This window comes from Triticum urartu, chromosome 1A (assembly GCF_056163025.1).
Source record: "Triticum urartu cultivar PI428250 chromosome 1A, HENAU_Tu73, whole genome shotgun sequence".
In the NCBI taxonomy this organism is placed as follows: domain Eukaryota; kingdom Viridiplantae; phylum Streptophyta; class Magnoliopsida; order Poales; family Poaceae; genus Triticum; species Triticum urartu.
In genome coordinates, this window is record NC_141873.1 from 434,157,102 (window position 1) to 434,170,067 (window position 12,966).

Below are 12,966 nucleotides of genomic sequence, written 5' to 3' on the forward strand. Positions count from 1 at the left end.
AGCGGGCCATCATCTCCTCGAGGCCTTCCCATTGACGCTCATCGTGTGTGTATATGGAGTCCTCCATGACACGCGCCATGAGACGGGCCTCCTCCTCCACTGTCATGCGAGGAGGTGGTGGGGGAGATGGAGATGGCGAAGGCGAAGGCGACGGCGTGGGCGTGAGGCCGCGCACCAGCCTACGCCCGCGCTCCTGGGGAGCAGGCGCCGTGCGCTCCTGACGTGGCCGCCGCTTACCAGACGCCGTGTCGGCGAAGAAGGAGGTGCTCCGCACGCGTGCTCGTCCCTGAGCCAGGTGTCTCAGAGGACGGAGTCCGCGGTGTACCTATCGTCGTAGTACAAGTTGTCGGGGAGGAGGAGGCGGCGGCGCTCGATCTCTTCACGGCGTGCACGGCCGCTCACCAGGACCGGCGGGATCGACACACGATCAGCGGACAGGTGCTAGTTGTTGGGGAGGTGGACGTCGCTCCAGAGGAGCAGCGTCCTCGTCTCCCAATAACGGCGGCACACCTCCACGCGGATGTAGTGCCGGCCGCGCTCGTCGGCGGACGTGGGGGCGATGGAGAACGCGGGCGGCGCGGGGGCCCGGCGTGGTGGTGATGCGGGCTCCTCCTTCTTCACGGAGCCGGCGCAGCGCTCCAACGAGTAGCCGGCCTCGCGGTCGTGCTTCCCCTTACAGTTCCAGAAGCCCATGGCTTCGAGGTGGCCGGCCGGCGAGCTCGGGGACGGGGGAGGCTAGGGTTTTGCGCTGTCGGGTTTCAAGGAGGCCGCGGGATGAAGTGGGGCAGTCTGGACGACGACCGGTCCACTGATTCCCCATTTAAGAAGGACGACGACCTTTCACTGGGCCGGTGACAGGTGGGGCCAGCCGTCCGTGCGCATTGATGTTGGCGGATGGGAGGTAGGTGGCCGCCCCCGCCACGCGGCCAGACGCGGACGAGCGGCGCGTCCGTTCGGTGTCCGCGTTGACCCAAATCCGGTGCAAGTTTGCGTTCAAAATAAGTCGGCCCGGACACAAAACGGACCAGATGATTTCGGACCGTCGTGTGCTGGGCCGCCTCATTTGTCCGTTTTACCTTAAACAAACGAGGCCAGACAAAATGAGGTCGCGCGGTGGAGTTGGCCTAAGCGTCGTCGTCGGCCATAGCTCCACTCCAAACGCTCATCGCGGCAGCAACACGAAGCCCACATGGGTGTAGCATGGAATGTGACTTGATTGGATTTCAAAGCGAAGTAAGGTGCGCGAGGAGCAATAATTGCCAGAATTTTGTCGAGTACTCCGTGTGTCCGATCACTTTCTTGACTTATGAGTTTTGGACTTTGTGCTACGATGTGCTATGAGAGTGATTTATACTGTTCTTGCCTCGCTACCTGGCATGGCCTGGCCTAGCTACGATCTGAGCTTGACAACAGCTAGCGCGAGTAGATTTGGACATTTGGAGTACCCGTAGATGGTGAATTCGCTGGCGCTTTTATGCCATTATTAAGGACAATTGATCAACTCCTTCTGTTTTTATATACTGGTGCACTGTACATGGTACTGCTGAAACTAGCTAGTAGGCTGCATGAACGTCCTCACGTTACGTGAGTCACCCAGTGCGTGATCAAAGGTTAAGATGTGTGATGAGCGCAATTAATGGTGGAAAAGCTCGCAAGTCATAACTAACATGATAACATAAACTATGATGTGTCATTGGCACCAGTGACAGCGCTAGGAGTCGGAACAAGCGATGCCAAAGCTATATTTCATGTGCTTACACGCAGACAAACTTCACCTAAACACTAGTGTATTAGTGCAGTTAAGAACTTACATCCAAATCATGTGATTCCACTCGACATCACGGTCTCACGGGCACAATGTAGCACCACCGCTGTTTGGCATTTCTACTTGATATCCTACCTTCGGCTGGGAGTCATGGGGTAAGTTACAAGTATAGCTCGTGACACTTTTTTTAGAGTTTCCAGTTTTTACCCCTGACTTTAACATCTTTGACACTAAATTTCATCCAGATTACCCCATTTAGCAAAAGTCTTGCCAGGTTTTACCCGGTAATTCTTTTGAGAGATCTACGAGCTAACTCCCCGCCATCAGATTCCTCATGGTGTTTTTTTCCATTGCGTGAACCGATCACTTGGTTTAGCCGCACCTGCTTTTTTTTCTCATGGCTATCAGGTGTATGTGTGCACCAGATCGTGGGAAAGACGAACAATTATCTTGAGCGGTCAGGTACGTTGAATTTTGCATTATGGGTTGTGGTTCGTAGGTTTAATGTGATGATAGTTTAGTTTTTTTCTTTGACGCAGAACATCGGAGGAAGCATTTATTTTACACTTTAGGAGATCGTCAAATAAAAACATCACATCCTATTTTACATGTCTGCAGTGCTATTGTCGAACATGTGTTTCTTAGTTGAGCTCCAATGATGTGTGTCCATTTAAAATTAGTAGTACCAATTATTAACATAATAGGATGAGATCTTTTGTTTTAATAGAAATGCATGCGTGGGCACTTAGTCTTGACTCACGAGTAAAACACTGTTGGGTAACGCAGCATAAATTCAAAATTTTCCTACGTGTCACCAAGATCTATCTATGGAGTCATCTAGCAACGAGGGAGGAGTGGATCTACATACCCTTGTAGATCGCGCGCGGAAGCGTTCAAGAGAACGGGGTTGATGGAGTCGTATTCGTCGTGATCCAAATCACCGATGATCCTAGCGCCGAACGGACGGCACCTCCGCGTTCAACACACGTACGGAGCAGCGACGTCTCCTCCTTCTTGATCCAGCAAGGGGGGAGGAGAGGTTGATGGAGATCCAGCAGCACGGCGGCGTGGTGGTGGAAGTAGCGGGATTCCAACAGGGCTTCGCCAAGCGCTGCGGGAGGAGGGAGATGTGTCATGGGAGGGAGAGGGAGGCGCCAGGGCTTAGGTATTGCTTCCCCCACTATATATAGGGCCAAGGGAGAGGGGAGGGGCGCAGCCTTGGCCCTTCCTCCAAGGAAGGGTGCGGCCAGGGAGGAGTCCATCCTCCCCAAGGCACCTCGGAGGTGCCTTCCCCCTTTAGGACTCTTCCTTTCCCTTGATTCTTGGCGCATGTGCCTCTTGGGGCTGGTGCCCTTGGCCCATATAGGCCAAGGCGCACACCCCTACAGCCCATGTGGCCCTCCGGGGCAGGTGGACCCCTTTGGTGGACCCCCGGGACCCTCCCGGTGGTCCCGGTACGTTACCGATAAAGCCCGAAACTTTTCCGGTGACCAAAATAGGACTTCCCATATATAAATCTTTACCTCCGGACCATTCCGGAACTCCTCGTGACGTCTGGGATCTCATCCGGGACTCCGAACAACTTTCGGGTTACCGCATACTAATATCTCTATAACCCTAGCGTCACCGAACCTTAAGTGTGTAGACCCTACGGGTTCGGGAGACACGTAGACATGACCGAGACGACTCTCCGGCCAGTAACCAACAGCGGGATCTGGATACCCATGTTGGCTCCCACATGTTCCACGATGATCTCATCGGATGAACCACGATGTCAAGGACTTAATCAATCCCGTATACAATTCCCTTTGTCTAGCGGTACGATACTTGCCCGAGATTCGATCGTCGGTATCCCGATACCTTGTTCAATCTTGTTACCGGCAAGTCTCTTTACTCGTTTCGTAACACATCATCATGTGATCAACTCCTTGATCACATTGTGCACATTATGATGATGTCCTACCGAGTGGGCCCAGAGATACCTCTCCGTTTACACGGAGTGACAAATCCCAGTCTCGATTCGTGCCAACCCAACAGACACTTTCGAAGATACCTGTAGTGTACCTTTATAGCCACCCAGTTACGTTGTGACGTTTGGCACACCCAAAGCACTCCAACGGTATCCGGGAGTTGCACAATCTCATGGTCTAAGGAAATGATACTTGACATTAGAAAAGCTTTAGCATACGAACTACATGATCTTGTGCTAGGCTTAGGATTGGGTCTTTGTCCATCACATCATTCTCCTAATGATGTGATCCCGTTATCAATGACATCCAATGTCCATGGTTAGGAAACCGTAACCATCTATTGATTAACGAGCTAGTCAACTAGAGGCTTACTAGAGACATGGTGTTGTCTATGTATCCACACATGTATCTGAGTTTCCTATCAATACAATTCTAGCATGGATAATAAACGATTATCATGAACAAGGAAATATAATAATAATCAATTTATTATTGCCTCTAGGGCATATTTCCAACAAACACGATATTTGCAAGAAGACACTTACAAATTAAAAGGGGCAAAAACAGTCAAGATTGTCACTAAATGGGGTAATCTGGATGAAAATTTGTTAAATGAGATAACTAATGTCAAAAATGCTAAATTAAGGGTTAAAAACCAAAATTCACTCCTTTTTTAGAATAACAATACTTCATTGTTTACTGAATATCAATGAAGTATTATGGACCAACGAATAGACTGGTTCACTCTGAGTCTATGGGCCAACGAATAGCAGCCGGGTGAAACCCTAGCCGCCGCCCCCGTCTCCCCTCTCCTCCATCCACCCCGCCGCCGCCGGAGGAAACCAACGGGTAAGACCCGTTCGGTGGACGGCGGTGGCGGGCTCTCGCCCTCTCCTGCCGAGGGGACCTCCGGTCTTGCCTGGGGGCCGCCCTAGACGACATTGGCGCTTGGCGGAGCTCGAAAACGGGGCGGTGGCCTCAACCTTCTGGGGGTGGCATGGCTGGAGCGGCTGCGAGGGCAGCACGGCGGCCGCCTATGGATCTAGGTGGTGCTGGTCGCGGCGACTTGTGCGGCGCTAGATCAAGATTTGAAGACGGAGATGCCATCCATGGCGGCGGTGGTCACTTGCAGTATGACTGTGATCCGATCTGATTCCAATATGCAGATTAGGGACATGGACGACCACGGCTGCAGTTGGACAACTGAAGGGATCCTTTTCCCAAGTTCGTCATCAGCTGATGGCGAGGATGGCATGGGTCTGCCGAAGGTGCCCTTATCGTGGGTTTCGGTGGCTCCTGGCAGATGCGTCGTCGCCCGTCAACAAGCTCATAGGAGCACGACTTTTCCCATCAGAACTGTGTGTGTGACAGTGTGAGCAATGGACAATGGTTGGACTGCCAAACATTCAGGCTGAAGACGTTCTGAGATGTGATGTTCCATGGTCCTTGTGCACGAGGATTATGCATATTCATTGTCGAGTGGTCTAGAACACTACGCATGTGGGCGTTTGTCTGTGTTCGGCATTGTCAAGAATTGAAGGAATGAAGGGGGTGCTCCAGCGGTTGCAACAACGCTTCATGGTTGCGTTTGGTGGTGCTACTTCAGTACCAGGACTGGAGTTTCAGGATGAAAACCCATGGTGTGTCCTTCGTCGGTTATACCTGGCAATGGCGATATTTTGATATCGTTACCTTGTTGAAGGCATTACATGATGTTGCTCAGTTATTCTCTTAGGATGAAAACTCGGGGTTTAGTATTTGACTGAATCCGGCAACGGTGACACTTGTGTGTCCTTATCTTCTTGAAGACGTTGCTTTTGAAGAACCTACTCGCAGCCCGTGTGTTGTCACGGTAGTGCTTGGTATCGTTGTGGGTTACGGCGTGCCTTAGATCTTCGTGTTTTGCTTTTGTTATTTTTCCTTTTTTTTTTGACTATGTGCATCCTTGATGCCTCGAGTTGCTCGTGGCATTGAGTTGTTGCAGAGCCCGGGTGTATTTTATCATCTTGATATTGATATATTATCGTTTGTCGAAAAAAGAAAAACCGAGCCCACTTGGCCTGCTGTCACTATTATGAACAACAATCATACCCACTTGGCCTGTTGTTGCTGCGGGAAGCGCACACACACTTTGAACTTCGATCGCAAGGAAGAAGCGGTATAGTTTCCTTCGCAACTAGGAGTACGATGGGACGGCAGATCAATCAGATCACCCGGTTTTGTACGGCCTCGCCGCGGGGTCGTGTCATTTCGGGTAGGCCATCCACGTACAGGCGTGCATGGGAGCAGATGAACCACCCGCAAAATCCATGGGCGCAACTGTGCTCCGGCCTCATCTAGACGGACGGAGGGCCCTTTTCGTGTCGACGCACGCACAACGCCTACGCCTACGCCGTACCCTCGCAGGGCCCGGGATGTCACCGGCTGATCGATCGGCGGCTCGCCACGCCAGTCGTGATGGACTCTTCCAACAACTTTTTTTCTTTGAGTTGCTTCCAACAACCCATTGCCAAATCGTCTCACGGCCACCGCTCGTAAAATAAGCCGCAACCTTACCGGTGCTGACAAGACAGTCTAGAGTAGAATCTCTGAAGTCAACTTGGTAAATTCATGCCGTTAAAAAACCATTTCGTCCGGTGCAGGAGCTCGACGGCAAAAAATGACTGAACTTGTGACCGGCCAGAAGAAGTACCAGCAGTGCACTGGCAGGAACTATGAAAATTGAAAAGAGTTAACCACCAAAGGCCAGATTAGCCCATGATATGTTCCTTTTGTCAGAAAGAAATATAGTAGTGTCAGATTAGCCGTATGGCGGGCACGTGAGCTGAGGGGGGTCGCCGGCCGGATGGAGCGCCCAGTGGTACGTCGCGTGCCGGCTAGGACTAGGTTAGTTCCAAATCCCATCCCCACGTCAGAGAGGGAACTGGCTTGATCGCTTCCACTATCTTATGTTCTGCTTCTTCCGGCTCAATTATATACTAGTACGGTGGCGTACTAGTCGGGTTGCTGTCACATGCGCCATGGTGCACTGACTGAGATTACATTAACTTGATCCAATCGATTGATTAATTATTGCCTGCCCACCAATAAATTAAGGAGTGGCGGTACGGCCGCTCCGATCCGTTCAGCCACAGCACAGCGGCCACATTCCCGTGACCGCGAAGGCGCACCGGTTTGATTGCTGCTAGTATTTCTGAAAACAATCTGGTTTCTCTGAACCGACGGTTAAAATGGGACGGAAGGCGTAAAATGTTTCTCTTTTACGAGTATTTAAGAAAAAACTACACATTTCGTGAAACCGTACCTACAAACTATCACTTTATAAATTTGTGCCGAAAACTACCACTTTTTGTCTAATCTTTGACTAAAAACTATCACGTCGGAAAAGTGTCCCATTCGCCTCTTCTAAACACCCTTCTGACAGGATAAGCCCATCTGTCAGCATTAATCTTCTTCCTCCTCTCTCTGGCATTTCCTCGAACACCTCATATGCACTCCGCCGCTCTGCCCTGCCGGCCGGCGAGCCCGGCCAAGCACCTCTCCGGCGCTGGTCTCCCAGTCGAGGCCATGGCAGCCTGCCAGACAGCTCCGCCGACGTCCCTCGCCGCCGATGGCCTAGTTAGCTCACGCGCGTACAACGGCCAGCTGGAGCTGTTTGCCGCTTGCCGCTGTCGCTGCCGCATGCTGCCGGCTGCCACTAGCTGTTGTTGTTTACCCCATGTCGCCGCTAGCTGCTGTTGCATGCCGCCGCTTGCTGCTGCTACTTGCCGTTGCTGCTGGCTGCTTCTCGGCGTCGCCTGACGGGAGCATGGGGCAGTTTAGGAGCAGGAGGGGCTAGAGAGAAGAGAAGTAGACCAAGGAGAGCTCGTTGCTACTGCTTGCCGCTGCTCGGGGGCGCTGACCTACGCCCTCCTTCTCCCGTCCCGTTCCCCCCCCCCCCCTCCGGCGAAGGGGATAGGCGAGGCCTTGGCACGATGGCGGCCGCCATGGCTAAGGCGAGCAGGCGGCTGGGCTAGGAAGGAGGGCGGCGCAGGTGGCGGGGCTCGCCGGCCGGCGGGGCAGAGCGGCGAAGTGCACATGAGGTGTTTGAGAAAATGCCAGAGAAAGGAGAAAGAAGATTAATGCTGACAGGCGGGCCCATCCTGTCAGAGAGGTGTTTAGAAGAGTCAACTTGGGCACTTTCCCGATATGATAGTTTTTAGTCAAAGATTAGACAAAAAATGATAGTTTTCGCATAAATTTATAAAGTGATAGTTTATAGACACGGTTCCACGAAATGTGGTGGTTTTTGTTAAATACTCCTCTTTTACAGTTGCTGCTCCCCTGTAATTTGCGCGCGCGTGTGACTGGTTGTCGGTGTGTTCAGCCTCCGTCCGTCTGGTGCGGATCATGGAGCGGTGCAGGTAGGCATCAAGGGCTGGGAAGAAACAAAAACACAAAGCAGCATCTGAGAGAGACGACGACGAGGGGAAAGGTCGAAAGAGCAAAGATGGCATGCGTACCGGCGCCGCTGGTATGTATCTACCTGTCCTAGGTGCGAGCCGGGACCGGACACGCAGACAGAAACACAGCCCCAGCCGGCCCCCTTTTCCTCCGGCGAGGCCAACAACAGCGACCGCCACGTTCGTCTTGACCCGTCGTCGATCAGGCGATCACCGTCTCCACATGGGCGCCGCCCGTATCAAAACCACTACGCTTTCCGCTAGATATATTCATCTGAGCGACAACTAGTTTCACTGAGAATGGAGTATGGCAGAAAATTATTCATAACAAATATGTGAAATCCAATGCCATTTCTCAAGTTATGGGGATTCATATTTTTTTATGTGGCGTGATGAAGGTGAAGGAATTCTTTTTCCAATTTGGAACCTTCCCGGTTAGGGACGGTTCTCAGGTTCGATTCTGAGAAGACTAGGGAACAACCCAATCATGGTGCAATACCCGAGCTTGTACAGGATTGTCAGACATAAATTTGTAACGATCAAACAAGTTTTAGATAAGAAAACCATGATATTTCTTTTTGCAGGGACCTTTTAGGCCCTCGCCAGGCAGCATGGAATAAATTACTCACTCGTCTGGAGAACATTCAACTATCAGGTGAGCCGGAGATTTTTCGATGCAATTTGCATCAGAATGGCAAATTTTCAGTCAAATTCACGTACGATGCAATGGTTCGTTGGGATGTTCCGGTAGATAACAGGAAATTGTGGAAGCTCAAAATTTCTCTAAGAGTGAAGATATTGTTGGAATTTTGCTAGTAGGCCTTTGGCTCAAAGCCCAACTAAAATTCTGAAATTCTCTTGGCCCATTCATGCACACATGTGAGTGGAGTGAGTGAGGCTAAAGTTTAGTCCCACCCCGAAAGTTGAGAGAGAGTTGCACCTCTCTATAAGGTGAGCTCTTCTACCACTTGTATGAGCATGAGAAGAGGAGATCTACACGCGCGCTCCTCCTCGCTCGCCTCGCCACGCCACGCCTCGCCTCGTCACGACGTGACGTGACGCGACGTGACGCGGGTTGCGGGTTGTGGGATTGAGCCGAGCCGAGGACAGAGCTATGCACGTTGTCTATATTTTTGCTGCATGGGAAAATTAATGAGTCATTAATTAATAATTAACGGACGCGTTAATTACTTCCGATTCTTTTGGATCGTGTCTTCTCCATCTCTCCTTCCGGCGTGCACCGCGAGAAGGGACAGCAGGCCTCTGGAACCCCGCCTCTCGTGATCCTGTACGGGAGAGGGGCGATCAGATTTTTGGGGAGCGCACTCGCGCGACTGCTGGCAGCGACGACTTCTTCCCCGACCTCGGCAACCTCGTCCTCGACGACATGGGCAATAACGTCAACACCGGCGGTGCTGCACCCGCTGCACCGTATGTGATTCTATCCTTCCTGTTCGAGATCGTGGTAGAATTCATGCTTCTAGTATGTGCCCTAGATGTGATATGTTCATCTGTTTGCTAGTTCGCATGATTAGTTTAATCTCTGCTGTTGTGGTCATGATTTATTTTCTGTTCATTCGGATTAAATCTCGTAATAATTTGCTCATATTTCCAACAATCCAAAAACCTGATTATAGGCAATTTACTCCGAGTGGTTTTGCTGCGCATCTGAAGCCGCCTGCCTTTAAGGGGGCGCAATATAAGAGGTGGCGCACGAGAGCAGTCTACTGGTTTCAGACCATGGGCTACTATGATGCCACCAAGGGCAAGCCTGAGGGTGATCTTAATCCAGCACAGCTGGAAGCTTTTGAGAAGATCGATACCCTCTTTAAAGGCGCTCTTCTGAGTGTTCTTGATGACTCCATTGTGGATTCGTATATGTCGTTTGACAACGGCAAGGACATGTGGGCTGCGCTCGAGGCCAAGTTTGGTGCCTTGGACGCCGGCAGCGAGTTGTACGTCATGGAGCAATTCTATGACTACAAGATGACTGATGAGCGCCCTGTTGTACAGCAGGCTCACGAGATACAGTCGCTCGCAAAAGAACTTGAGTACTTCAAGTGTGTGTTGCCGGACAAATTTGTTGTCGGAGGCATCATTGCCAAGCTTCCACCTTCGTGGAACAATTTTGCTACTTCCCTGAAACACAAGAGACAGGAGTTTTCCGTTGCGGATCTCATTGGTACTCTTGATGTTGAAGAGAAGGCGAGAGCAAAGGACACACGTGCTCGAGTTGCTGAGGGAGGTTCTAGTGCCCACATGGTACAAAAGAAGAACTCCCAGCCCAACAAGTTCAAAAACAATAAGAACAAAACTCAGGGCAAAGGCAAGTTTGATACAAAGAACAAGCCATCACATTCTACCAATTTCAAGAAGAATTCTCATAAGAAGGGGAAGGGACTTTGCCATGTCTGCGGTGATCCTAATCACTGGGCTCCGAAGTGTCCTAACCGCTTTGAGGAGCGCGAACATGAGAAGAGCGACAAGTCCGCTAATGTTGTCATCGATGATACTGATATGAAGGAATCAGGGTACGGTATTTTTCCTACCATCCTTTCAGTATTTCAATCCCCTGATTGGTTAATTGACACCGGTGCCAATGTACATGTTTGTGCTGACGCCTCCATGTTTTCTTCTTACCAGGCAATAGGGACTTCACCCGTGCTGATGGGGAACGGGTCACATGCCATCGTTCGAGGTGTTGGTATGGTCGATCTGAAGTTTACTTCGGGGAAGACTGTGCGTCTGAAGAACGTTCATCATGTGCCGTCCATCAATAAAAATCTCGTTAGCGGTTCCCGTTTATGTCGAGATGGTTTTAAGTTGGTTTTCGAATCCAATAAAGTTGTAATTTCTAAGTGTGGACAATTTGTTGGAAAAGGCTATGAGTGCGGAGGCTTTTTCCGCCTATCTTTGTCAGATATTTGCACTAAAGTTATTAATAATGTTTGCCACAATAATGAGTCTGATATTTGGCATTCACGACTCTGTCATATTAACTTTGGTTGCATGACGCGGTTAGCCAATATGAATTTAATTCCGAAAATCTCTACTGTCAAAGGCTTCAAGTGCCAAGTATGTGTGCAAGCTAAGCAACCTCGCAAGTCCCATAAGACTGCAGAGGCAAGAGACTTGGCGCCACTAGAGCTTATACATTCTGATCTTTGTGAGATGAATGGCGTGTTGACAAAAGGTGGAAAGAGATACTTCATGACCTTGATTGATGACTCCACTAGATATTGTTATGTGTATCTTCTGAAATCAAAAGATGAGGCTTTGACTTTCTTTAAAAACTATAAAGCTGAGGCAGAGAACCAACTTGATCGAAAAATTAAACGGCTTAGGTCCGATCGTGGTGGAGAGTATTTTTCCAATGAATTTGATCTGTTTTGTGCGGAACATGGTATAATCCATGAGAGGGCGCCTCCCTACTCACCCCAGTCAAATGGGGTAGCCGAAAGAAAGAACCGAACTCTAACTGATATGGTTAACACCATGTTAGACACTTCGGGTCTATCCAAGGAATGGTGGGGGGAGGCGCTAATGACTGCGTGTCATGTCCTAAACCGAGTTCCCACAAAGCATAAGACCATGACTCCATTTGAGGAATGGGAAAGGAAAAGGTTGAAACTCTCTTACCTACGTACTTGGGGTTGTTTGGCGAAAGTCAATATACCAATTCCCAAGAAGCGCAAACTTGGACCAAAAACCGTGGATTGTGTTCTTCTGGGCTATGCTTTTCATAGCATCGGCTATAGATTTTTGATAATAAAATCTGAGGTATCCGACATGCATGTTAGTATGATTATGGAATCAAATGATGCAACTTTCTTTGAGGACATATTTCCTATGGAGGATATGTCGAGTTCATCAAATCAGGAGATACCTACTCCATCTAGTGAGGAATTTACTGTAATTCCTGAACGCACCATTGCGATAGAACACGTTGAGAATCCTGTTGAGGGTAACAACGGAACTCCTATGAGGAGTAAGATACAGAGGACTGCAAAGTCTTTTGGTGATGATTTCATTGTGTACCTCGTGGATGACACACCCAGGACTATTTCGGAAGCCTATGCATCTCCTGATGCTGACTACTGGAAGGAAGCTGTACGTAGCGAGATGGATTCCATCTTAGCTAACGGTACCTGGGAGATCACTGACCGTCCTTATGGGTGCAAACCTGTAGGATGTAAGTGGGTGTTCAAGAAGAAGCTTAGACCTGATGGTACGATTGAAAAGTACAAGGCATGGCTTGTGGCCAAGGGTTATACCCAGAAAGAAGGTGAAGACTTCTTTGATACTTACTCACCCGTGGCTAGACTGACCACAATTCGGGTGCTACTATCACTGGCTGCCTCACATGGTCTTCTCGTTCATCAAATGGACGTTAAGACGGTTTTCCTCAATGGAGAGTTGAAGGAGGAAATTTACATGGATCAGCCAGATGGTTTTGTAGTACCTGGTCAAGAAGGAAAGGTCTGCAAGTTATTAAAGTCTTTATATGGCCTTAAACAAGCTCCTAAGGAGTGGCATGAGAAATTCGAAAGAACATTAACTGCTGCCGGCTTTGTAGTAAACGATGGTGACAAGTGCATGTACTATCGCTATGGTGGGGGCGAAGGGGTTATTCTTTGTCTGTATGTCGATGACATATTGATCTTTGGAACCAAACTTGATTTAATCAAGGAGGTTAAGGATTTCTTATCTCGATGTTTTGAGATGAAGGATCTAGGAGTAGCTGATGTTATCTTAAACATCAAGCTGTTGAGAGATGAGAATGGTGGGA